The following is a 25745-nucleotide window of genomic DNA, read 5'->3' as shown; positions in this document are numbered from 1 at the left end:
TGTATAGGAGTCAGTTACTGGAACAACTGGCAATATTTTTATACGACGACTCATATAGAAAAGACCACATCTTTTCTTGAAACATGCTGTGATTTTTAAATCCTCATATACAGCATGGTAACAGGCCCTTTTGGACCATGAACCCGTGCTGCCCCAATTACACCCAATTAACTTACAAACCCTGGTACATTTTGAATGGTGGGAAGAAACCAGAGCCCCCCCCCCCCCCCCCCCCACCAGGGAAAATCACCACAGGCATGGACAGAACATACATCCTTACAGACTTCGTAGAATTCAAACCCCGGTCCCAATCACTAGTGCAAATAACAGCATTGCACTAACCTCCTTATATGTGCATATTTTTAGGACATAGAAAATCAATTTTAACACTGATGGTTGAATTAATTAAACTAATTTTCAGAAGTGGAGTACCCTGAATGTCGGTCCAGTTTTTCACTTTTTGCACAAGCAATGGGAGAGTAATTTTTGTGCAAGTTTGTCAAATTCAATTAAATCCTGTTCATATGCATTAGCCAGCCATGGAAGCACCTACTCATTCGAAACAGGCAGCAAAGAGGAGTCTTAAATTTATGTTGTACACTTAAATTTAAATTTAGACATACAGTACGGTTACGGACCATTTTGGCCTATAAGTCTGTACTGCCTAATTTACACCCCATTAACCTACACCCCTGGTACGTTTTGAATGGTGGGAAGAAACTGGAGCCCCTAGAGAAAACCCACACAGACATGGGGAAAATTCACAAACTTCTTAGTCAGTGTGGGATTTGAATCCCGGTCTGGTCGAGTCACTGGTGCTGTAAAGGTGTTGTGCTGACTGGTACCTAAGGACCAATAATGATTACTGTATCTTCTGTAGATTGTTGCATCGATGTTTGGATTAAAAAATATCACAGCTGGACTCATCAGGACTTCTGGTCTCCTATTGCTGATGGCAAGAACTCTCAATGTCTGCTCAGCAAAGTTTTAAAGATCTACGGCATGGTTCAGTTATGTCTTAATGAGATATTTACACATATCAGCACAGCACCGTAACAGACCCTTTCAGCTCATGTGCCTGGCTGCCCAAATATAGCCAATTCTGGTACATTTCTTTTTAACAGAACACCCAGAGGACACTGATGCAGACACAGAGAGAAAGTACAAATTCATTACAGAGAGCGCAAGATTCGAATCCCGGTCCCAGTTGCTGGCGCTGTAACATTGTTGCGCTAACCAATTCACTAATCATGCTGCTAGGTTAATCTTGAGCGCAACTTCGTGTGAGTCCTGCTTGGGCCCATCATTGTGCTGGTATGGAAGGTCTATCTGCTGGGACATGAAGCGAATGATTGTTAGTGGGCATGGAACTGAAATCACAACTTTCAGACGCAGCTATAAGAAATAGAAAAGAATTTCATTCTTGTTGCTTTCAAGACCCTGCTGAATCTCAATGCAAGAAGTACAAGTGAGGGGAAAAAAAAAACTGTTAAAGCCATGGAATTGTCAGAAGAAATGGAAAACAGATTCAGATTTCAGATTTATTGTCAGATTGCATACATGACATCACATACAATGCTGAAATTCTTTTTTCCTGCAGGTGCGGCAGAATTACCACTAATTGGTAGTGCATAAGATAAATTGTACACAGTGTAAACATGTAAACAAATAAAAGAACTGTAAATAGATAACAAATGTAAGCAATTTTACTGTGCAATACAGAGAAAGAACAAGGAAAATCAATAAATTATACAAGTAAGAGTCCTTAAATGAGTCTCTGATTGACTTGATTGTTGAGGATTCTGATGGTGGAGGGTAGCAGCTGTTCCTGAACCTGGTGGTGTGGGTCTTGTGGCACCTAAACCTCTTCCCTGATGACAGCAGCAAGAACAGAGAGTGGGCTTGGTGGTGAGGGTCTTTCATGCCCTCTGCTGGCAGTGTTTACTGTAGATGTACTCAGAAGTGGGGAGGGTTTTGCCTGTGACGTCTTGGGCTGCATCCAATACCATTTGACAGGCTTTATGCTCAGGGGTATTGGTATTCCCATACCAGAATGTGATGCAGCACACTTTCCACCACACCTCTGTAGAAATTTGCCAGAGTTTCTGGTGTCATACCACATCTCCAGAAGTAGAGGCACTAATGTGCTTTCTTTATGATGCCATTGGGGTGTTGGGTCCAGAAAAGATCCTCTGAGATAGTGACTCCCAATTTGCTCACCCTCTCCACCTCTGATCTCCCAATGATCACTGGATTGCATACTTCTAGCTTTCCTTGCCTGAAGTCAACAATTAGTCTTGATGACATTGAGTGCAAGGTTGTTGTTGGTGCACCATACAGCCACGTTTTCAATCTCCATCCTGTGTGCTGACTCTTCCCCTTCCTTTATACAACCCAGATAATCAGAATATAATCAGAATTATGTGATGACCCCAAAGGCAATTTCTTCATCTTAGATAAACCTTGCTATTCAATGAAATTCAAGATTAAAGATTCCTTTATTATCATGTAATATAACACGCATGATATTTTATCTAGTCTGTCGTAAGGCATACGGATTCCCCCCTTCCCCACCCCATAGTCTTCATCCTATGGCTCTTCTCCGCTTCTCTTTCTCAAACTGGGGGGGAATCTCCCTGTTGTCTGGTGCCCTGAGCCAGTCCACTACTCAGTCTTAAGAACATATGACCCAGATTTTATAAAATATGCTAAGTGTCTAAATGGAGTCAAGCAATTATTAACATGCACAAAATCCGTTAATGTGTGGCAAAGCAGAGCAAAGTTGTATGGTGTTTGTCAATTTGTGTCATCGCCTTCATCGTGGAGGTACGCCACATGAAGTTCTCTGCATTGCCGCATTAAATCCCTATTAACCTCTCAATAGAATGTTCATCCAACAAATAACAACAATAATGTATTTATGTAGAACACCCATTGTAAAAATTAACCAGGGGCCTTTTTGAGAGTGTTAACAAATTGATATGAAATTAAGCCATTAAGAAGATATGAGGACAGCTGCCATTTTTAAAAGTGTATAGCTGTCTAGATAGTCATGCATGATCTGTGGCAAAAAGTACACCATATTTGTAATGGCAACACCTTGCAGTTTGTCTCTGAAATCCACTCCATTTACTTCAATGAAACTGACCTTTCTGGGCTATAAAGTACATGAAGTAATATCAACTTGGTTGAATTTTTAGATGTGTATTTTGGACTTCAACCATCCTGGATCATGAAAATGGATAATAATAACATAAATACTCTCTACTCAATGGAGTCTGACTGAAGAAGATAAAAGATGTGGCTTCACCACCTCACATTGGCAGAGGTCCAAGCAGGCTTAAAATTTCAATTTCTAATTTAAATCTACTTTATGCTTCTTTATAATTGTTTTAAATTATATAACCATGGCTATTTGAGAGATTTCAACAAATTTGTTGAAAAAAGACACCGGATATCCAAAATGCCAGACAGAAACAATAGGAAAATTGATGCAAAAAATGGTTATATGTATGCCATAAGATTTTGACTCCAACACAAGCTGTTGATAGTTGGCAGAATCTGCAGCCTCTTCAGGATTCTGACACTGGAAACTAGAACAAGCAAAGATTGATACTCCCTGGTGGTGCATTCATCTTATTTGCCAACATTCTGAAGATTGTAGAGAACTTCAGGAGAATCAGTGAATTTAAAAAAAAATCAGAGAATATCAATGTTTACAGCACAGCCCACTTTGGCTATGCTGACTGTGATACTCAAATCCTATTTACCCACACAAGACCTGGATTCTGCAACACCAATCTGATCCAAATTCAAACTCCTTTCAAAATTATTCCAGGCTAGAAGATCTATACTATTGAATTGGAAAGAGGTTAATCCTCCCACTGTTTTCCAATGGTTTACCCAAACTATACTATGTTTAAATTTAGAGAAAATTAGAAACTCTGTCTATGAATCCCCTTCTAAGTTTGAGTTAACCTGGCGACCATTTATTCAATATTTTCATTTGTGGTGAGTTGATCTGGCTCTGTTTTCTTTCTAAGATTATGTATGATAATTGAGCTGTAAGATGAGATCGGAGTGATCGGCGTGGTTTAGCTATATCTGTAGGTTTTTTTTTAAAAGTTTTTTTAATTCAGATTTGTTTTTTCTTCTTTTTTGGGTTTTTTTTTCTCTTTTTTCATATTTTGTTATTAATTATATCTTTTTTTTAGAGATAGTTCACACCCTAAACTGATCTAAAATTTTTTTAAATGATATATTTTTATTCTGTAATATTATTGTTTAATATCTCTGTATTAATTCATTACTTACTATGTATTTTTTATATCTCTTTGAACTGTATGTGTTTATAAATTATAATAATAATAAAAAGATTGAAAAAGAAAAGAAAGAAAATTATTCCTGCCACCATTAGCTCCTCTGGCAGCTCATGACAAGTGTTTTCCAGGAATGCAAGAGTAAGTGTATTTAAATTTACCACACAAGCAAGTTGATTATGTGTGCGATACACCTGTGTTCCTGAATCGGATTCTTGATTTATGAGGAAAGGGGTATTTTAGATGCAGCATCTCAAATGCCCAACTTTAAGTGGAGATGATGTAGGGGAAAATTGTACTGTACCTCAGGCATAACCAAGTGGATAAAAGCCCAAGAGTCATGATTGCATTCTGAATGTGTTTATTAAAAATAATTTCCTGGTGAGTTTTTTTATTGGAATTTTGCTCCAGAGATATGGCATAGGTCCCACCACTTTACCAGCAACAACTCAAGATATAGACCTAAAAAACTTCATGTACTCATGGGCCATTAAACCATTTCAACTTATCCTATCACAGACGGTCTCTTTGTTCAACAAACCTCTCTCCTATATTTTCTGGCTAAAAACTAAATTGTATTTCTCTATTTCCCAGATCTGATGCATGACCACAGACCCAAAATATTGACTGTTCCTCTTTCTACTGATACTACTGAGTTTTACCAGAATTTCTATATTCTTGTTCCAGCATCTATAGGATTTGTTATGATTTGTTTCAATTTAGCAAAAAATTACTCATCAAATTTATGTCCCCTTCTTCTGCAGAAATCATTTTGACTGTCTTTCTCCCTTGTTCCTTGGAAAATTAGGAGTCTGATTGCTTCATAGTTTTTCTTATTATTTTTGAATAATAGAAAAAGCTTTACCAAAACTGTTTACTGGAACTGATGCTATGATAAATCCTCTAAGGCCATTCACATCTGATACATATGTATCTTTCTCTTTGGATTTGGGGAATTATGCCATTCAAGAGTAATAGCTAGAAGTGTACACCATGATGTACTCTCTTGTGATGCTGTTTAGCTGGTATAAAGATTTATTTCCACTGCCAGGAAAGAGGGAAATAAAGTAAATAAACTGCAAATAGATTTAATCTGAAGATTGAGTGTCTGAGCACATTCTGTCTTGAGCTAATTCACCATTTATTTTCACTAAATTTGGAAAAAATGCTGCTGTATTTCTCTTCAAATAAAGTGTTTGAATTGCCTCATGTGCTTTTAACCTTACTTGCAAAATGGAACCAATGCAGGAAAGGAATTCAGCATTCCAACTGCCCGTGGGAAGAGGCAGTTCCTCAGCCTGGTGGTGCTGGCTCTGATCCTCCTGTATCTCTTTCTTGATAGGAGCACCTGAAAGATGCTGTGTGCATCTTTGATTTTGCATGCCCTCTTCAGCCAGTGATCACATCAGTGGGGTACAGAGATCCTCTGCCACTCTTATAGTCCTGTGGATTGTCCTCCAATTCATTTCTCTGCAGCAACCATACCACACTCTGATGAGGCTGGTCAGGACGCCTTTGACAGAGGTACTGTAGAAGGTTGACATGATAGTGGTTTAGTAGCCTTGCCTTCTTCAGTCTTCTCAGTGGCTGTTGTGGCTTCCTGAAAAGTGCGGACATGTTATTTGTCCACGATAGGTCACTAGTTAAGTGAATTCCAAAGAACTTGATGCTCTCCACTATAGAGTTGTTGATCTATAGTGGAAGGTTGTCATTCCTGGATCTCCTGAAGTCCACAATCACCTCCTTCGTTTTGTTCCTGTGGAGACTCAGGTTGTTACTCTCACGCCATATCATGAGATTTTCCACCTCTTCTCTATAGTCCAACTCATCATTGTTGCTGATGAGGCCACTACTGATGTGTCATCTACAAACTTGTTGGCACTGTTGGAATTGGATCTGTCAATGCAGTTGTGGGTCAGTAGCATGAACAGTTCCAAAATTGCAGCTGGGGAATTTAAATCTGGTTCATTAAGCTGTCAAGAAATTAAAATAAAACTGAGACTTAGACATGATGATTATAAAGCAATCATATAAAAAGCTGCATGGTTCATAAGGAGGTTTATTGCACTTCCCCAGTTTGACCAATGTGTGGCTCTATGTATACTGCTCCATTGTGCCAGTGGCTTATAGGAAGCGCAATGGTCCAAATTCTCAGCTCCCCAGAGAGCTGCGTGGAGGAATTGTCTTTTGAATCAGTGTGGGTGGAAATTTCCCCACACCCCCCCCCCCCCCACTGCCATCCCCCAAATAGCCTTCATAACATTGAGGAGCAAATAAATAGGAATCGTGCAAAAATAACAGGGTTGTTGCCATGGGAGAATTCAATTTTCCAAATATTGACTGGCACCTCCTTACTGCAAAAGGGATAGATGGGGCAGAATTTATCAGGTGCGTCCAAGAAGGATTCCTGGCACAGTATGTTGGCAAGCTAACAAATAGAGAGGCCATACTGGATCTAGTACTGGGTAATGAATTTAGTCAGGTGATGGACCTATCTGTGGGACAGCATTTCTGTGACAGTGACCACAACTTCCTGACATTCGGCATGGCTATGGACAAGGATTGGAGTAGACAAAATGGTAAAATGTTTAATTGAGGAAGGGCTTACTGCAATGAGATTAGGCAGGAATTATGGAGAGTCTATTGGGGTCAGATGTTCTTTGGGAAATGCACAGAAGTATTGTGGAAGATGTTATGCAAGGATCAGGGAACTGTAGTTAACAAAGGAGGTGAGAGAGCTAGTTAAGAGGAAGAAAGAAGTATGCATACGGTTTAAGAAGCAAAAGTCAGGAAGGACTCTTGTGAATTACAAGGTAGTCAGGAAGGAACTTAAGAAAGGATTTAGGAGAGCTTGAATGGGGTATGAAAAGCTTTCCAAATAGGATTAAGGAAAACCTAATGCATTCTATGCCTATGTGAAGAACAAAGTGATGGCAAAAGTGAAGCTCTTAGTGTAGTGGTTAGTGCAACGCTCTTACAGCACCAATGACCTGTGTTCAAATCTGTCTGTAAGTAGTTTGTACATTCATCATGTGTGTTTGTGGGTTTCCTTTGGGTGCTCCAGTTTCCTTCCATGGGCATTATGGGATAATCAGTGTATTTGGGGGTCATGGGCTCATGGGCTGCTAGGGCCTGTAACCGTACTGTATGTCTAAAATCCTTATATAGGTCAGCATGACATATGGGCTGAATGGCCTGTATTGTGTTATAATGCACTATGTAATATAAACAGTTGTTTGGTCTTGGAAATCTTTGTATCTTTCAATGTCATCCCATTGTGAGGTTAGCTCCCAGCTAACCATTGCGGCACCAAGATGATGGTGACCTCTGCCCTTGAAAGGCAATGAGGACTGCCACAATTAATGCAGTCGCTCAGATTATCTCTGAGCATTCAAAGATGGAGGGAGAGAAGGGAGTCAGAAAGTTCTTTCAGAGATAGCTGGAGTTTGATGATTGTGCTGTGTCCTCTGCCATCCTCGGATGCCAACTTCAAGCCTCCTCTCTCCAGACACCTGCTCTCCATCACACTTCATTGACCGCTGATCCCAATTCTCATCCATTTAGCACCTGAGGCCTGGCAGGAGGCCTTCAGCTGCTGACACCAAAGTGGTGCTTGGCTTATCCAACCTCCTTCACTCCACCATACTGGCAACTCTGCCAGAAGCTGCACGAGCACAAGTAATCCTTCCGCTTGGCCCTGGCTGACCTGGTCTGTAACTGTAGTTCATTTTACCTTCTCAGACAAAGGCCTGTCTTTCTCTCCAGTGGTTGCCACTATGAGCGATGCCTCCTGATTTAACTGATGCTACTGCCTAGCTCTCCACCCTAATCCTGTTCATCCCCCCCCCCCCACACTTCTTCTTGTCATGAAATCCCAATAGATTTGATTTGAACCATCACCTCACAACTTAACAATTGCAACCTCAGCTTTCATTGCACCACTCTCTAACTTAGCTGCCACCACAAACCCTGACTTAACCACATCCCTATCTTGGTGCACACCCCACCCCCCCCCACTTCCAGATGGACCTAGTCAGAGCACCGAGTAGCACTGCGGGCCCAATCAGGACTCAAACCCACTTTACATTCACTCAGCTTGTCACTCAGAGGTGGAAAGGATGAACAAATTTAAGTTCTTGGGATTCACTATCTCAGAGTATTTTTTTTTTCTTCCCTGGACTCAACACACAAATGGCAACATGAAGAAAGCACACCTACTTCCTTAGGAGTATGAGACAGTTTGGTATGATGTCGGAAACCCTGACAAATTTCTACAGATGTGTGGTGGAAAGTGTACTGACTGGCTACATCACAGTCTGGTATGGGGACGCCATTACCACTGAGTGGAAAGTTTTGCGAAAGGTAGTGGACACAGCCCAGGACATCACAGGCAAGACCTTCCCCACTATTGAGAACATTTACAGGGAACGGTGCCATTGGAGAGCAGCAGCAATCATTAAGGATCCACACCACCCAGCACATGCTCTATTCTCATTTCTACCTCCAGGGAAGAGGTATAGATGCTATAAGACTCAGACCACCAGGTTCAGGAACAGCTGCTGCCCCTCCACCATCAGACTCCTCAACAACAAATTCCATCAGGGACTATTTAAGGACTCTTACTTTTGCACTTTATTGATTTTTTTTTCTGTATGCCACAATTTGTTTACATTTCTTTATTTGTTTGTATATGTAGACTGAGTCAGTTTTTTTGCACTACCAATAAGTGGCAAATCTGCCTCGCCCACAGGAAAAATAATTTCAGGGTTGTATGTGTTGTCATCTATGAATTGTGACAATAAATCTGAAAAGTAATCATTACTCTGCAGCTATTTGTGTTGAGTGCAGGCCATCACATCTGGTAAGTTTCCTGCCTTTGGGTCTGTGAGTCAATCCAATGATTCTCTCCATCTTTGATACATCTGTGATTCTTTTCAACCCACACAATTCCAGAGAACACCAGAAGATTTGAAAACAGTCAGTGTGACTCCAGTGATCAAAAAGGGAGGAAGGCAGAAGGCTGGGAACTACAGGCCAGTCCGTATAATTTTTATTATTAGCATGTTGCCAGAGGCTATATCAAAGAGGGAATAACTCATCATTTAGGAACACTGTGGAAGGTGAAGAAGGTGAAGAATATCATCATATGAATCAGACAGAAACAATAGGACTCAGATTGAAGGTGAGAGATGGTGTTTTAAAGAAGATTCCAGAAGCAAGTATTTTCCAGAAAGTGATGGATATTTGGAACATGTGGTCAGCGGAATTATGGAATCAACTACAATTGCTACATTTAAGAGTCATTTAGACAGACACTTTAGTTAGCATGCATTGATGAATAGGGACCAAGTATGAGTAAATGGGATTAGTGCAGATGGGTAGACATGTTGGCATGTACGCTTTGTTATCTTGCAGATGAATCTGTCAACAAGTTGTCCTAATCTGCCTCACTGAATCATTCATCCGATTCTGTGAGGCGGATTATGACAACGTCTGCCTAACACCACCATGTTCACTGCACGGCTGGAATATGATGGAGTGCTCTTCAGTTGACCCAACACATGAATCAAGAGATCAAAAGAATCCGTGATCCACATCTGATTTTAGAAGAAATTACTTGCAAGGGGAGGTATTGAATTTATCAGCAAAAGATGCCAGAAACGGGTGTAGAAGTGTGACGCTTGATGGAGAGACTTGGTTGGTGACAACTTTTAACATAATATTTGGATGAACTTTGTCGTTGATCAATTATAATCCACTCATTATCCAGTATTGTGGTGGGCATCAATGGGCCAGGATTTTCAAGATTCTCTTTTCATTCTTGTTTCCTCCATTCGAACTTCCTCAGATGAATGAGCACTTTTTTTTTAATGCCGCTACACCAATGAGGACAATCTAATGCTTGATTTCCCCAGTGGTATCTATCAATTTTGAAACTTCAGGGATGTTCTGAGAAAGTCTTTGAATCTTTTTTTCTGTCCATCATCTGACCATTTGTTATCGGTCAGAACTCCATTAAGATGCTGCTTTTGTATTCTAACATCAGACTGGCATCAATCACCAACTGGGATCTAACTATCCTATCAATCTGCCCATCTTCCCTGTGATTTTTTCATATCAGCTTCTGAGCTTGTATTGAATGCACAATCATCAGGAGAAGAAAGACTGTAATATGACTTCATGTCTCTTGGTTTTGGCTGAGAGAGATCTTGGATGATAAGTATTTTCTTTATGGCTTTTGATTTAGCTGAAACATAACTCAACAGAACCTAAATGAGACTTGTAGAAGATGTTAGATATAGCCAGCTCTATGATGTTGACAGCATCTCCTTAAGGTGATAGAAAGAGTTGAAAATACTGGTACAAAGTAAATTTAGCATCAGAGAAAAAAATGCCAATTCTTCCAAATAATACTGACACCATATAGAGCAGTGGTTCTCAACCTTTTTCTTTCCACTCACAGACCACTTTAAGTATTCCCAATGTCATAGGTGGTCTGGTGATCAGTGAGGGATTGCTTAAGGTGGTCTGTGACTGGAAAGGGAAACTTGAGAATCACTGCTCTAGATCTGATTGTTAATGAAATATTTTTCTTGAGAAAAATTGTCATTGGCCCATTTCCTTTGCAGTTATGAAACCGTGCACATAACGAGTCAATTAGGTATAATTAAAACAGTGGTTTTCAAATGTTTTCTTTCAACCTACATACCATCTTAAGCAATCCCTTACAAATCACAAAACATCTATGACAGGAAGTTCTTAAAGTGGCATGTGAGTGAAAGAAAAAGGTTGAAAAGCACTAATATAGAGTAAAGCCAAATGCAGGAAAAAAATCAAAGCTTTTACTGAGATGATATGTAAGCATGAAATAAGAAAGCTTCTCATCCAATTGATTCATTCCTTGTATGTCAGAGAATGAACTAACCTTGAGGGAACAAATGAAAGCAGTTGATGATTACCACTGGTCACAACTCCATTGGAAAGTTAAAACACATTCAGTGAAAGGGTGGGAAGTGAAATGAGTTTGTCATACAACAGAAAGAAAAAAATAAAGTCTTTTTTTCCAGTTAAATTCTTCTGTTAAAGGCCTGGGAACATGATAGCCAGCCCATAAGTTGTGCACCTGAGGCTTTCATGTTGGCAGAAACAAATACTCTTATATAAATATTAGCAGATGTTTCTGAAGAAGGAAAAAAATCCACACCTATTTCTGCAGGAGGAAGGTTGTAGTAGAAGCTGATCACTGGACCCCTTGAGAAAATCATGAAAAGAAAGCAATGTAGAATACTGCTTTGGCTGCAAGTTTACACTTGAGGGTTCTGTCTTTTGAAATACAAACCAGGAAAAAGAATGTTGCTGGCTGCTTCACTACCTCGATTGTTGCTGCAGGAAAGAGTGAGATGAGGGATTAACAGTGTTGAGCAGACAGGATGGCAACATATCAGAGTAATATCGGAGAAGAAACCAAATCAGTAGAGGGGAGAAAGGTGCTTACTCACTGGTTTGAAAAGATGAAGCGTTCACTGTCCAATGAAATCTGATCGCAGATTATAGGGTTCTGCTACCTGGATGCAGAGTTATCAAACAAAATAAACAGACAGAAAACTACTCCAGAAATGACATTAAAGAGAATGGAGATAGATCAGACAGACAGTTAATTGGCATCCATAAAACTGTAGGGAGAATTGTGTCATCGAACAAGAGGAGGAATCGATTGCTGTTGATAACTCCGCCTTTCCATGTGAATTGATTTGTTCACTTACATTCAGGGATTGGACTGCATGGTTGCAGGCTGCACTTCGATATTTCATTCAGCAAATGAATAAAAGGCTTGACACCTACAACGATAAACCGAGCAGTTTGAATCTTACTTCCTGTGAAGCTGGTGTATGATGATGGAACCTACATTACTTCTAAGGAACTTAGAGAGTATGCATAAAATTCAAAGTTAACATTTTAACCTCATCCTTATTCCGATTAAGAAGATAGTCATTTACTGCAAGACAAGCCGAAACAATCAAAATAATCTTTATTAGATGGAATGACATAGAAAAGCTAAGATCTTGCTTTAATATCACACAAAGCTGCTTAGTTCAAGTCCAGGTCAAGTAACAATTCCAGAGGAAACTCGAGATAGAGACAGATACATGGCAGCTATGGCAGGGAGTGCAGACCATTACAGCCTACAAAGCGAAGGCAAAAACTATAAATGGCTACGATGCTTCACTACACATTGAGCTGAATGTCTGCTTTGAGAAGAAGATCCATACAATGCCCACCACAATTCCTGAAAAGGCTGAGAACCCTGTGATATCTGTCTCTGAGGGCAACGTCAGAACATCATTTAAAAGGGTGAACCCTCACAAGGTGTCAGTCCCTGACGGCGTAGTTGTCAGGGTACTGAAAATCTGCACCAACCAACGAGCTGGAGTGTTCACGGATATTTTCAACCTCTTATTGTGGCAGTCAGCTTCAAAAGGGCATCAACCATCCTGCTACTCGAGAGTAGTAGTGTGAACTGCCTCAACAACTACCGCCCAGTAGCACTAATTTCTACTGTGATGAAATGCTTCAAGAGGCTAGTCATGACCCACTGCAATTTGCCTATTTTCACAATCGCTCCACAGCAGATGCAATATCGCTGGCTTTCCACTCAGCTTTGGATCACAGCAATTCATAAATATGGCTGCTTTTCATCAACTACAGCTCTCCTTCAATACTATTATTCCCTCAGTGCTGGTCAAGAAGCTACAATCTCTAAGCCACTGCAATTGGATCCTTGTCTTTCTCATTGGAAGACCACAGTCAGTATGAATTGAAAACAACATCTCCTCCTCATTTATCATCAACATAGGCACACCCCAAGGATTAGTGCTTACCCCACTACTCTACTCGTTATACACCCATGATGGTGCGGCCAGGCACAATGCAATCTACAAGTTTGCTGATAACACCACAGCTATCGGTGTAATCACAAATGGCAATGAGCAAGTGTACAGGAGGGAGATGGATCAGCTCGTTGAATGGTGTAATGACAACAACCTTGCGCTCAACATCAGCAAAACCGAGGAGATGATTGTGGACTTAGCTATACTTTGTGAGGTGTCTGAGGTGGTTTGGCATCACTGAAATATCTCATAAACTTCTTCAGGTGTACCGTGGAGAGTGTTCTGACTGGTTGCATCACTGCCTGGTACGGAATAGAATAAACTCCAGATGGTTGTCAACTCGGCCTGCGACATCACAGGCACCAGATCACTCCATCAAGGACATCTACATGAGGTGGTGTTTTTAAAAAGCAGCCTCTATCCTCAGAAACCCTCACCACCCAGGCTGCTACTATTGAGGAACAAGTACAGGAGCCTAAAGACGAGCACCCAGAAGCACAAGAACGGCTTCTTCCCTGCTGCTATCAGATTCCTGAATAATCAATGAACTAGAGACTGTCAGAAGTACAAATTCTCACACGAGTCTCTTTAAAATTGATGACACGACAAGCTTTATTTACAAGTCTGCAGAGTTGGACTCAACTGGCTTCTCGCCAAGTCAAGCCCCGATACATACAGTGCATTGATTTTTATACCTTTTTTGTTTGTCCTTCCCCTTCTTTTTAACACTGTTTTAATTGGTTAGTTTTTGCAAAATCATCCTAAGTACACTTGCATTTGTAATTATCATGTTTGTCATGTACACTACGAACTCTACACACACTAAATTCTGTTTCTCACTCTTTTTATCAATCTTTGGCTCCTACATGTCTCTCTGTGACCATGAAAATCTCTGTTTGTTATAACATTGTCTAGCTGAACTTTTATGGTAAGCTCCCTGTCTATTCTGGCTTCCCCTTTTATGATTAATCATCACATTTTAACTTAAGCCCTTTTTAACCTAAATTCTCTATCTATAACAATCCACCCCTTTCTTTCTTTAAAATGTGTGTATTATTTCTGAATGGGGACCTTAACCCAGGGAAGAGAACCATCTTCTGATAAATCAATTTCGTGCTGAAGTAAAATTCAAACTGGGTCTCCCAGGCCCCCTGGTTGCATGGTCTGCTGGACCATCGAAATCACTAGGCTGCGCAGACAGGGAATAAGATAGGGCAAAACAAGCAGGAGGAACAAAACACCCCCGATGACCCACATTACTTCCCTCTTTCTCCATACAAGGGGTATATGGATGTTGGGTGGTATTTTCTGCCCAGCATTTCTTAGGAACTGAGGTATGGGAAATGAAATTACCCTCCTTTCTTTCCCAAGTGCGGTCCTGAAAAAGAACTACTGTGTCTCTGCACTTCTTACACTTCAGACCTGACAAAGACATAGGCAAACCAAGAAAAATCAAAGCATATAACAATAACATTGTCAATCAAGTCTTTCTGCGAAATCGCAAAGTAAGAGGTTTGTCTCCAGGAACACAAGTCCAATCTGAGTCCGTATCAGGGTCCTGAGGCGCCTCTACAGGTCCCTTAAATCTGGATGCGTGCGTCCACCCCTTCTCTCTTGTTCGTACTGCAGCCTCTGTTGTCAAGAGAACTTGGAATGGACCTTCCCACTGTGGCTGGAGTTTTTCAGTTTTCCAGGTCTTGATGAGAATCCAGTCTCCCGGTTCCACCTTGTGTAAAGAAAAGTCTAGAGGCGGTGTTTGTGCCAATAGTCCCCTCTTTCGTAAATCTGTAAGAGAGCGTGACAGTGCCTGTAAATAGTTCCTAACAAAAATATCCCCTTCCCCCAAGGTGGGAGACCCCTCAACTGTACTCCAGAAGGGAAGCCCAAACATCATCTCATAAGGGGACAACCCCACATCCCTGCGTGGGGCAGTACGAATTCTCAATAAGGCCAGGGGCAGACACTTTATCCAAGGCATTTTAGTCTCCACCATTAATTTTGTCAATTGCGTCTTTAGGGTTCCATTCATACGTTCAACCCTCCCTGAGCTTTGTGGATGCCAAGGGGTATGCAATTTCCAAGAGACCTGCAATGCATCACAAATCAATTGCTGGACTTTGGAGCAAAAATGTGGACCCCTGTCTGAGTCTATAGAATCCATTATACCATATCTGGGGATCACCTGCTCTAGGAGGAGGCGAGCTACTGTAGAGGATGTAGCATTTACTGTTGGGAAGGCTTCCACCCATCGGGTAAAGTGATCTATCACCACCAACAGATACTTCCATCTTTGGACTTGAGGTAACTCTGTGAAGTCAATCTGGATTCTTTTGAAGGGGCGTATGGCCAACGGTTGACCTCCCATGGTACTCGTCCTCATTACCTTCTTATTAATTCTTGTGCAGATGTGGCAGTTCTGCACCTCCTGTTGGGCCAAGGTGTAGATCCCCTTACACACATATTCTCGAAGCACTGTGTCGCACAAGGCCTGGGTGCCCCAGTGGCTCTGATGATGCAGGTGTTTTAAAATATTGTGAGTTATTTCCTTATTTAGAACCATTCTTCCATCCAGTGTCTTCCATGTTCCATCAGGCAGCTGGCTTGCGCCCAGCTGAGCCATGTCCTTTTCTTCCTTAGCAGTGAAAATGGGAGCCTTTTTTATACCTTGTCTTATTGGGATTAAGGTCAGCAAACGGACTTCTTGTTGCATGGCTGCCCTTTTGGCCTCTTCATCAGCCAGTCTGTTCCCAATTGCGGTCGGGGTATCTCCCCTCTGATGGCCTGGTATGTAGACCACTGCTATTTCCCGGGGTAATGTCAGGGCTTCCAAAGTCAGAGTAATCATCTGTTCGTGTGCCAATTCCTTTCCTCTTGATGTAATCAGACCGCGCTCCTTCCAGATCTTACCAAAGGTATGCACTATCCCGTATGCGTATTTGGAGTCAGTGTAAATTGTTCCAGTTTTCTCTGCCAGTACTCTGAGGGCTCTCTGCAAGGCATATAGTTCACAGGACTGTGCCGACCAGCTTCCGGGTAGCCTCGCGGATTCTACCACTTTCCAAGCATTTCCTTCTATTATGGCATACCCGCTTCTCCTCATTCCGTCAACACATCTGGCAGAGCCGTCAATGTAGAATTCATATCCCTCTCCCAGAGCAGTATCGCAAAGGTCCTCTCGGGTCTTGGTCTGAAGATCCGTCAACTCGACACAGTCGTGCTCCACTTCTTCCCCTGTTTCACTGCCGTATAAAAACTGAGCTGGGTTGCAACTATTATTCTTAGCAAACTGTAGATCTTCTCCGACCATTAAAATGGTCTCGTACTTTAATATGCGGGAATCAGTCAGCCATCGATGGGCGGTTTGTGTTAATAGAACACTCACAGAACGGGAGGTGTACACAGTCATCCTTCCTCCAAAAGTAAGTTTACGTGCCTCCTCCACCAACAGAGCAGCAGCCGCTACTCCCTGGATACACGTCGGCCATCCGCAAGACACTGGGTCCATCATTTTGGATAGGAAAGCCACTGGGTGTCGCTGGCCGCCTTTTTCCTGCGTTAAAACTCCCACAGCTGTTCCTTGGTTATGAGTGACAAATAGCTGGAAGGGTTGTTTTAAAGAGGGCAGAGTGAGTACTGGGGCTCGCGTCAGGCGATGCTTCAAGTCCTCAAACCATCCCTTCTCCTCCTGGGTCCATTTCAATGGATATTCATCTTCATTTGTCAGCTTTTCATACATAAACTTCACCAACGCTGAGTAGTCCTCTATCCATAACCTACAGTAACTTAAGAGTCCCAGGAATTGTCTTATTTCCTTCTTATTATGGGGTAACGGCATTCTAGTGATTCCCGCAATCCGTTCGGGGTAATCCGTCTCTGTCCTTTACTTATCTGGTGTCCCAGATATACCACAGTCCTCTCAACGAACTGTAACTTGTTCCTGGACACTCACAGACCCTTTTTCTCCAGATAATTCAAGAGTCTAATTGTATTTCCCCTCATTTCCTGTTCCTTGGGTCCTGATAACAGTAAATCGTCCACATACTGCATCAGTTGGGAATCATCGGATCGTGGATAGTCCGCCAGGATTTGTTCTAGCATTTGTCCAAACAGGTTCGGAGATTCAGTGAACCCTTGGGGCAATACAGTCCACCGAAGCTGCCTCCGTCTACCTGTCCATGGATTCTCCCATTCAAACGCAAACGTATCTCTACTTCCCTCTTCTAGTGGACACGTCCAGAAGGCGTCCTTCAGGTCGATAACACTAAACCACTCATGGTCTGGGGGAATCCGACTCATAATAGTATAGGGATTAGGCACCACTGGGTGGCGGGTCTGAACAATAGCATTCAAACTTCTTAGATCCTGAACTAGACGATAGGATCCATCTGACTTTTTCACTGGGAGTATAGGGGTGTTATAGGGTGACATGCATTCCTCCAATAGTCCGTCTCGTATTAGGGTCTTAATTACCGGCTGTAGCCCCTTCCTCCCTTCCAAAGAAATAGGATACTGACGTTTCCTTACTGGCTGATGACCTGGTATTAATGTGACATGTAAAGGTGGGATGTCCAGACCTCCTCGATTTCCCTTCTTATACCAGACTCTCTCGTCAATCTGCCGTTCATCCTCCTCCTTCAGAGCACAGAGGTGGACTCGCACTTCTCCGTCCACGGGGAGAGCACCCAAACCTAGGAGAGCCTGTAAATCTCTTCCTAGGAGGTTAAATCCGGCCGACGGTAACAACAAGAGGTCCTGTACCCCTTCTCTCCCTTCCAGCTTCACTGTCACTTGGGGAATTATCGATACCATTCTGGGAGCCCCTTCTATCCCAGAAATTTTCAAATTGCTTTTTACAGGCTCGGTCCCGAACGGCACAGTTATTACACTACTTCGTTCCGCTCCCGTGTCCACCATAAACACCACCTCTTCTCCCTGGGGACCAATTTTTAGTTTTACCAAGGGTTCCCTCTTATACCTGGTCCCCAACATTCGGAACCCCTGACCCCCCTAATCTTCTTCCATGAGTTCGAGGGTATGCACTTCCCTCTTATATTGGGGGAATTCCCTCTTGAAGTGTCCTTCCTCGTTGCAGTAATAGCACTTAACGGGTCTCCGGGGACTCCCCTCCTCTGGACTCGGCATTTATCTGTCGGATAGTCTGTACCATAATCTTCGCTGCCCTCTTTTGACCTTCCTCTTCCCTCTGCACATATACTCTTTGCGCCTTTTTCAACAGGTCGCTCAGGGGTTTTTCATTCTAGCCCTCCTCCTTTTCTAGTTTCTTTCTAATGTCCTGCCACGATTTGGAAACAAATTCAATTCGAATAAGCTGTTCACCCATTGGGTCCACACCCGCATACTGTTGGACATTCTTTCTCACCCTCTCCAAGAAATCAGTAGGGGACTCATCTTTCCCCTGGTGGTTCCCAAATGCCTTAGTAAAATTGTGACCCTTTGGCACAGCCTCCCGTATCCCTTTAATCGTCCACTCTCTATATTGTCTCATACTTGCCAATCCCTCGGGTGTTCATTTGTCCCACCTGGGTTCATTCAAGGGATATTTTTGTTCATGGGGTCTGGGGTCCCCAGGTTGTTCACGTTCCCACATGAGGAGGGCAGCCTGTCGAATCATCTGCCTCTCCTGGGGTGAGAATAATGTTCCCATTATTGCGTGCATCTCTTCCCAGGTATATGTGTTTGGTCCCAGGAACTGGTCGAACTGTTCGGCCAGTCCTATGGGATCTTCCAATAAATTTTTCATTTCCTTCTTAAATCCCCGCACCTCCGTACTAGTTAGGGGAACATTTACATATCCCGTTCCCCCTCCCGGTCCTCCCATAGGAACTTCCCTCAGGGGATTTAGGCACTGAAGACTTCGATGGTCCTGGACCAGTCTGGGATCTGGTCCAGGGTCGGTTTACCGGTGGAAGTTTAGGGTCCGACTCCCTTAATTCATCCCTTTGTTCCCGGCCCCTTCCGGGGCAATCAGATTCATCACCTTTCCCCTCCAGCAGCGAGCTTCCCTCGGGCGCAGTGGGCACCGGGGGAACATAAGGAGGGGGGAGGTTGTCCAGAGGTTCCCACTTCTTTTCTCCCGCTACCCTCAATTTAAAACATTTTGTTAAGGATCCTGGCCAGGGAACCCAACAAAATGCATATGCTGACTCTTCTTGATTCACCTTTGGTCTCGAATTTACATATATGTTTAATGCTTATCTAACCCAATCCTCATCAGATCCAAATTTCGGCCACCAGACCGAGGAACCTTTGATAGGCTGTTTCGACCAAAGAAGACAATATTGAACCATCTTTTTCTTGTTTTTGTCTCGATATCGTTTACTATCCCAATTTTCAAACATTCTCCCCAAAGGGCTGTCAAGGGGAACTCCCGGGAAATGTCCTGATCTTTCAGACGAGCCCTTAGATTTTGATCCTCCCATTTTTCCCACCTAGATCTGTTTATCGTTGCTGAGGACCCTCCCGTTTGGGACCCTACTCCCTTTCTTCTCGGACGCCTCATCGGAGGTACTATCCCTCCGCCGGTTCCCGCCGAGGTTTCCCTGGGGTCTATCCTAGGGTCCCACGACAGGGTCCTCACGCCACGACAAAGGCTCTACACCTGATTTATCGTTTTATAGTTTTTTATCCCGTCATGACCGTTACCTGGGTGGTCTCATCCGTCAATCCCCACACCACAATCGTAAGTCGTCACTTACCGGTGTCTTCCTGGGGATTGAACCGTCACCCCTCTCCTTTTCGTCTTGTCGTGTCACCTTGTCCGGATACCACTCGCTCAAGCCGCCCGAGGCGACGAGCAAGGGACTAGGAGCCGCTGAACTCAGCGGGGTGCACCACCTCCGATGTCCCTCTTTCTCGCCGCCTCCCACGGCTGGAGTGTAGATCCCGGACGAGCCCCCAATTGTCAGAAGTACAAATTCTCACACATGAGTCTCTTTAAAATTGATGACACGACAAGCTTTATTTACAAGTCTGCAGAGTTGGACTCAACTGGCTTCTCGCCAAGTCAAGCCCCGATACATACAGTGCATTGATTTTTATACCTTTTTTGTTTGTCCTTCCCCTTCTTTTTAACACTGTTTTAATTGGTTAGTTTTTGCAAAATCATCCTAAGTACACTTGCATTTGTAATTATCATGTTTGTCATGTACACTACGAACTCTACACACACTAAATTCTGTTTCTCACTCTTTTTATCAATCTTTGGCTCCTACATGTCTCTCTGTGACCATGAAAATCTCTGTTTGTTATAACATTGTCTAGCTGAACTTTTATGGTAAGCTCCCTGTCTATTCTGGCTTCCCCTTTTATGATTAATCATCACATTTTAACTTAAGCCCTTTTTAACCTAAATTCTCTATCTATAACAGAGACCTTGTCTTTTTGTGCACTACTACTGTTATTTTATTCTACTTTTTACAGTAATGTCATAAGATGGTTATAATATGAATGTTTTCTCCATGATGCCTCCACAAAACGCTGAATTTCATGATTTGTTCACGACAATAAATCCTGATTCAGATTCTTATTCTGAAACTATTGTTTCGGACTCTACAAAGTTAAATGCAACTCCACATGACAAAGAAAATGTAAGATAATGACTGACTAATGTATACATAAAAGGAAGCTAACATGACCGCAGCTTGGCTAAATTATTAGCTGTAATGTGTCGAGACACAAAGGAAATGTAGAAAGTGGAATTATGGAAACATGGAACCAAGCTAAGGTCACTGATAAAGCTGACACCCCAAGATTTTGCATCACTTCATCTGAGATGGTCAACAGATAAAATGGAAGCAAACCCATCTCTGATCTACACCAGAGTTGAAGGGAAAGGAAATTATAGAAGTAAATAAAACACAAAAGTCTTCAGATGCTATAATAGTAGTAAAAACATGCGGAAATACTATGGGAACTCAGCCGGTCTCGCAGCGTCCATAGGAGGCAAAGAGAAATTACCGACGTATTGGGCCTCAGCCTTTCTTCAAGGAATAAACAAAGAACGGGAACAAAGAATAGAAGCAACATCAACAGAAGTGAATGCAACTTCCACTGCAGCAGAAATAACCAACAAAACATCACCAAACCCATGGACTAACTCATCACAGAGAGAAGTGAGTGCGGTCAAGGCAACAAATGGAAATGTAATAACTTTTTAAAATTAATGGTAATGGTTTAAGTAAAGTTTATATGGATTATCTACTTCAAACTTACATTTTTTATTAATCAGAGAAAGATATATGTTATTATATTTTAGATATTAGTCACTCAATGGTGCACTTATCACCATAATCTATCTAATGAAGACACATTGGAGAATGTGACAAAAACTTCAGTTGAACATTGATAATTAAACATTGTTAGGTCTCAATTCTGAATTGAAACAAAATTATCATACAATCCTGTTTGCAAATTCTGGAAATACCTGTTCAATTAGATGGTTCTGCACCGCCTTCTCAAGGGCAATTCAGGACGGGCATTAAATGCTGGCCATGGCAGCCACGCCCACCTGCATAATTAAAAATGAATAATTAAAAATGAGCAAGGTTCTGTCAGGTGCAGGGAACAATTAATGTGTCCTTCAAACTTCCTTGCACCCATTCACTCGGTTTCATAGCATTTTCATTGCAGACTTGAATGGCCAACTCAAATATCAAAATCATTCTCTTTGCCTAAAAGCAGGTCATCCTCACTGAAAAGCATTTATTCAGCTTCATTATTTGCTTTATTGCCGAGTTGTATTTGAATATTTGCTAATCAAGCAGATGCCACAGCTAATGATTCCTGTGTGGTCTGCACAGACAGGGGGAAGATAACAATAAAAGAGGAGCCACTAGAACATAAAACCTATAATATATAGAACAAAATGAATGAGTGTAACTTTTAAGATTCAAAATTCTGATTTGACCAATTTAATGGATTCTTGCAGCATGACCAGCTCATTTGTCACGAATTTCTGCGTGCATTTTGCATAATATGATTATTCAGTGAGGCATATTGCTTCCTGAAGCCAAGAAGGATGAAGGGGAAGGTGTTTCATCATTTGCAAGTCGGAGGTTGAACAAAGTAGTGAGAAACTGGGGAAAAGACGAATTAGTATGCATCCTTAGAAAGGAGGGAGTAATCTGTTTCAGTGCATAATAAGTGAGGATCCCTTCCTTAAGTCATTTTAACTGATATCCCAAATGTCAGGAATATTTGTGTGCCCAAAGCTTCTAAATTTTATCTTCTGAAGACAAAGCACACTTACAGTTGAATTTTACCTTTTCTCAATGAACCGAATGGACATTTACAGTTCAAGTCTACATCCTTCTGTGATTCTGATACATGAAAACATTGGCTTATTTTATTACCCTCTGGTGGCAATCTCTTTGAGGCAGGCAGAGGAATCTCCAAACTCGCATGAATTTAAAGATACTTAGTTCGTTCAGGAGGTATCTTCTGAATACTACAGCAGTATTTATTTCCACTAGTTATAATCACTGCAAAGAAATGAAGAATGAAAGATCGCAGAGAAATCATTTCAGCAAACTCACAGCGCATCCTTTTGAAAATTGTATCCTTTTGCCGTTATTTAATTATCCCAATGTAAACTGGGACAGTGTGACAGCTCGCCCACACAACAGGTGAACCGTCTCAAGGAGTTGCGGGCAAGACCACGGCAGATCTGACTGTGAGAGTTCCGGGTGCAGGGCAAACCCACAGCCAAGGAGGAGTTCAGGAAAATGGAGGAGATGGGGATAGTCCGGTGCTCAGACAGCCTGTGGGCCTCTCCGCTGCATAGGGTGCTCAAGTCAGCTGGAGGATGGAGGACTTGTGGAGACTACAGAAGGCTCAATGACGACACCACGGCCAACTGCTACCCAGTGCCCCACATTCAGGATTTTATGGCCAATTTGCATGGGGCACACAACTTCTCCGAGGACGACCTGCTCCATGGGTATCACCAGATTCCTGTCCAACTCAGCGATGTTCCCAAGATGGCCCTCAATGCCCCATTCAGCCTATTTGAGTTCCTGTGGGTGCCTTCCGGACTTAAGACCGTGGCACAGGCATTCCAGTGGCTCATGAACTCAGTGGGGTGTGGCTTGGGTTTCGTTTTCATCTACTTAGATGATATCCTGATCTCCAGCCGCTCGCACCAAGAGCATTTGACGCATCTATGCCAACTCTGCCGCTGCCTGAGTGAATACCGCCTGGTCATCAACCCCGTGAAGTGCTATTTCAGGCTGACGGCCATTGATTTCCTTGGGCGCCGCATTGACTGGCATGGACCGGTTCCTTTGTCAGCAAAAGTTGAGGCCATATGTCAGTTTTCCAGACCCAGTACAGTCAAGGGCCTACAGGAGTTCATAGGTATGATCAACTGTTACCACTGATTCCTGCCTTCAGCGGCCTGAATCATGTGACCCTGTTCAGCCTGATGTCCGGCAAGGCCAAGGAAATCACCTGGGACGTGGAGTCAGCAGTGGCTTTCAAACAGGCCAAGGACACCCTTGCAAATGCCACCCTTCAGGTACATCCACAGGTGGATGTGCCCACAGCCCTCATGGATGACGCTTCCAACTCAGCAGTCACCAGTGTGGTGGAACAATTAACTGTAGGACAGTGGAAACTACCCATGTTCTTCAACCGGCACCTGTGACCACAGGACCTGAAATATAGCTCCTTCGACAGGGAGCTGCTAGCCCTCTACCTTGCCATCCGGCACTTTTGGACCACAAACCTTTCACCTTCACATTCACCAAAGTGTCGTATCTGTGGTCAGCATAGCAGCAACGTCAACTGTCATACATCTTGGAGTATACCATCACCATCAAATGCATCTCTGGGAAAAACAACGTTGCGGCTGACATACTGTCTCACACTTCTATCCACTCAGTGCATTCCCTGTCCCCAGGGTTGAACTATGCGGTGCTCGCCAAGACGCAGCAGCTGGACGAAGAAATGCCAGCCTACCGCACTGCAGTGTTGGGCCTGAAACTTGAAGACATCCCCATTGGCCCAACAGGCAGCAAGTTCTTCTGTAACATGCCCACCAGTGGCCCACTGTTCTAGCCACTTGGAGGTGTCCCATTTTTCACACACTACATGGTTTGGCCCACCCATCCATTCGGGCAACCATCCAACTGGTGGCAGATAGATTTGCTTGGGATGGCCTATGCAAGCAGGACGGGCTCTGAGCTACAGCATGCATACACTACCAGATTGCCAAAGTCCATTAGGCACATGAAAGGCCTGCTTCAACCCTTCCAGCCATTGTACAGGAAGTTTGAACTTGTCTGTGTGGGCATCGTCGGTCGGCTGCCAGTTTCCTGGGGGGAAGGTACCTGTTCACCATGGTCAACAGGTTTATCAGGTGGCCAGAAGCCATACTAGTCGCCAACATGTCCACAGAGTCCAGCATAAGGCCTTCATTATAAGCTGGGTTGTATGTTTTGGCCTGCCTGCCAATATCACCTCAGAGAAGGGGTTGCAGTTCATATCCAGCCTATGGTCAGTGCTGGCACAGCTACTTGGGACCCAGCTGCACCACACCACCACCGACAATCCACAGTCCAATGGCCTGGTAGAGCATTTCCACCGCCACATGAAGATGGCCCTGATGGTGCACCTCCGAGGCCTGGATTGGGTGGACGAGCTCCCATGGATGCTCCTTGGCATCCGCACAACTCCCAAAGAAGACTAAGCCATGTCTTCAGCAGAGTTGATATACAGCACCCCACTGATGGTTCCAGGTGAGTTTGTGCCAGCGGCCCATGACAGAGGAGACACCCATGGCAGTGTTCACAAGATTCCGAGAGAAGGTAGAAACACTAGCTCTTGTCCCAACCTCGTGCCACGGCCCAAAACCTTCCTTTGTCCCTAAGGACCTCTGGGACTGTGACTACGCCTTCGACCGCAGGGGCATGCACTGGACTCCACTCCAGCAGCCATACGAGAGCCCACACAAGGTGGTACGTCAAAACAGAAATATGTGTGTCCTCAATGTAAGTGGCCATGAGAAGATCATCACCATTAACTGCCTCAAGCCAGTACATCTAGACCTGGAACACCCCTTGACTGTGCCACACCCACACCGACAAGGTTGACTACCCAAATGGACTAAAGAGGTGTTGGCTTTGTCGAAGAGATACTTCCCCAGAAGTGGCAATGGAATCAAGTCCTCCCTGGATGGACAAAAAGAAATAATGTAAAAGTAAAGTCAAATCCTTGTGACAAAGTGCCATCTGTATAAATGAACCTAATAAAAAAGAATCAAAACAAAAATGAAATTTGAAATGAGGCTGGAGAGCTTTAAACTCAAGGTCATGGGTGGAAAAAAAAGATTAAGACCGACACAAAGCAAATATTTGGAATCCTGAATGAAGTGCCTGGAGATGTAGTGAAGACCAATTCTAATTTGGCATTCAGTATATAGATGGTAGAGTGTAGAAAAATATGCAAAACTACAAAGGAGGTTTGACAGTGGGAACTGGAGAGCTCTTCTGTCTGAATATGATGGACTGAGAGACTTCAT

At 43.0% G+C, this 25745-nt stretch overlaps 1 long non-coding RNA gene across 1 annotated transcript in view; it reads left to right on the top strand.

The window, feature by feature from the left end:
- Window positions 1-1695, top strand: part of LOC138741697 (uncharacterized) — a 45643-nt gene extending 43948 nt beyond the window's left edge. Inside the window, exon 5 of the long non-coding RNA XR_011343672.1 lies at window positions 881-1695. This is a non-coding gene — a long non-coding RNA (uncharacterized lncRNA). The remainder of the gene's footprint in view (window positions 1-880) is intronic.
- The last annotated feature ends 24050 nt before the right edge of the window (window positions 1696-25745 follow it).

This window comes from Narcine bancroftii, chromosome 8 (assembly GCF_036971445.1).
Source record: "Narcine bancroftii isolate sNarBan1 chromosome 8, sNarBan1.hap1, whole genome shotgun sequence".
In the NCBI taxonomy this organism is placed as follows: Eukaryota; Metazoa; Chordata; class Chondrichthyes; order Torpediniformes; family Narcinidae; genus Narcine; species Narcine bancroftii.
The sequence above is the reverse complement of the archived record's forward strand: the minus strand, read 5'-3'. Positions and strand labels throughout refer to the sequence as shown.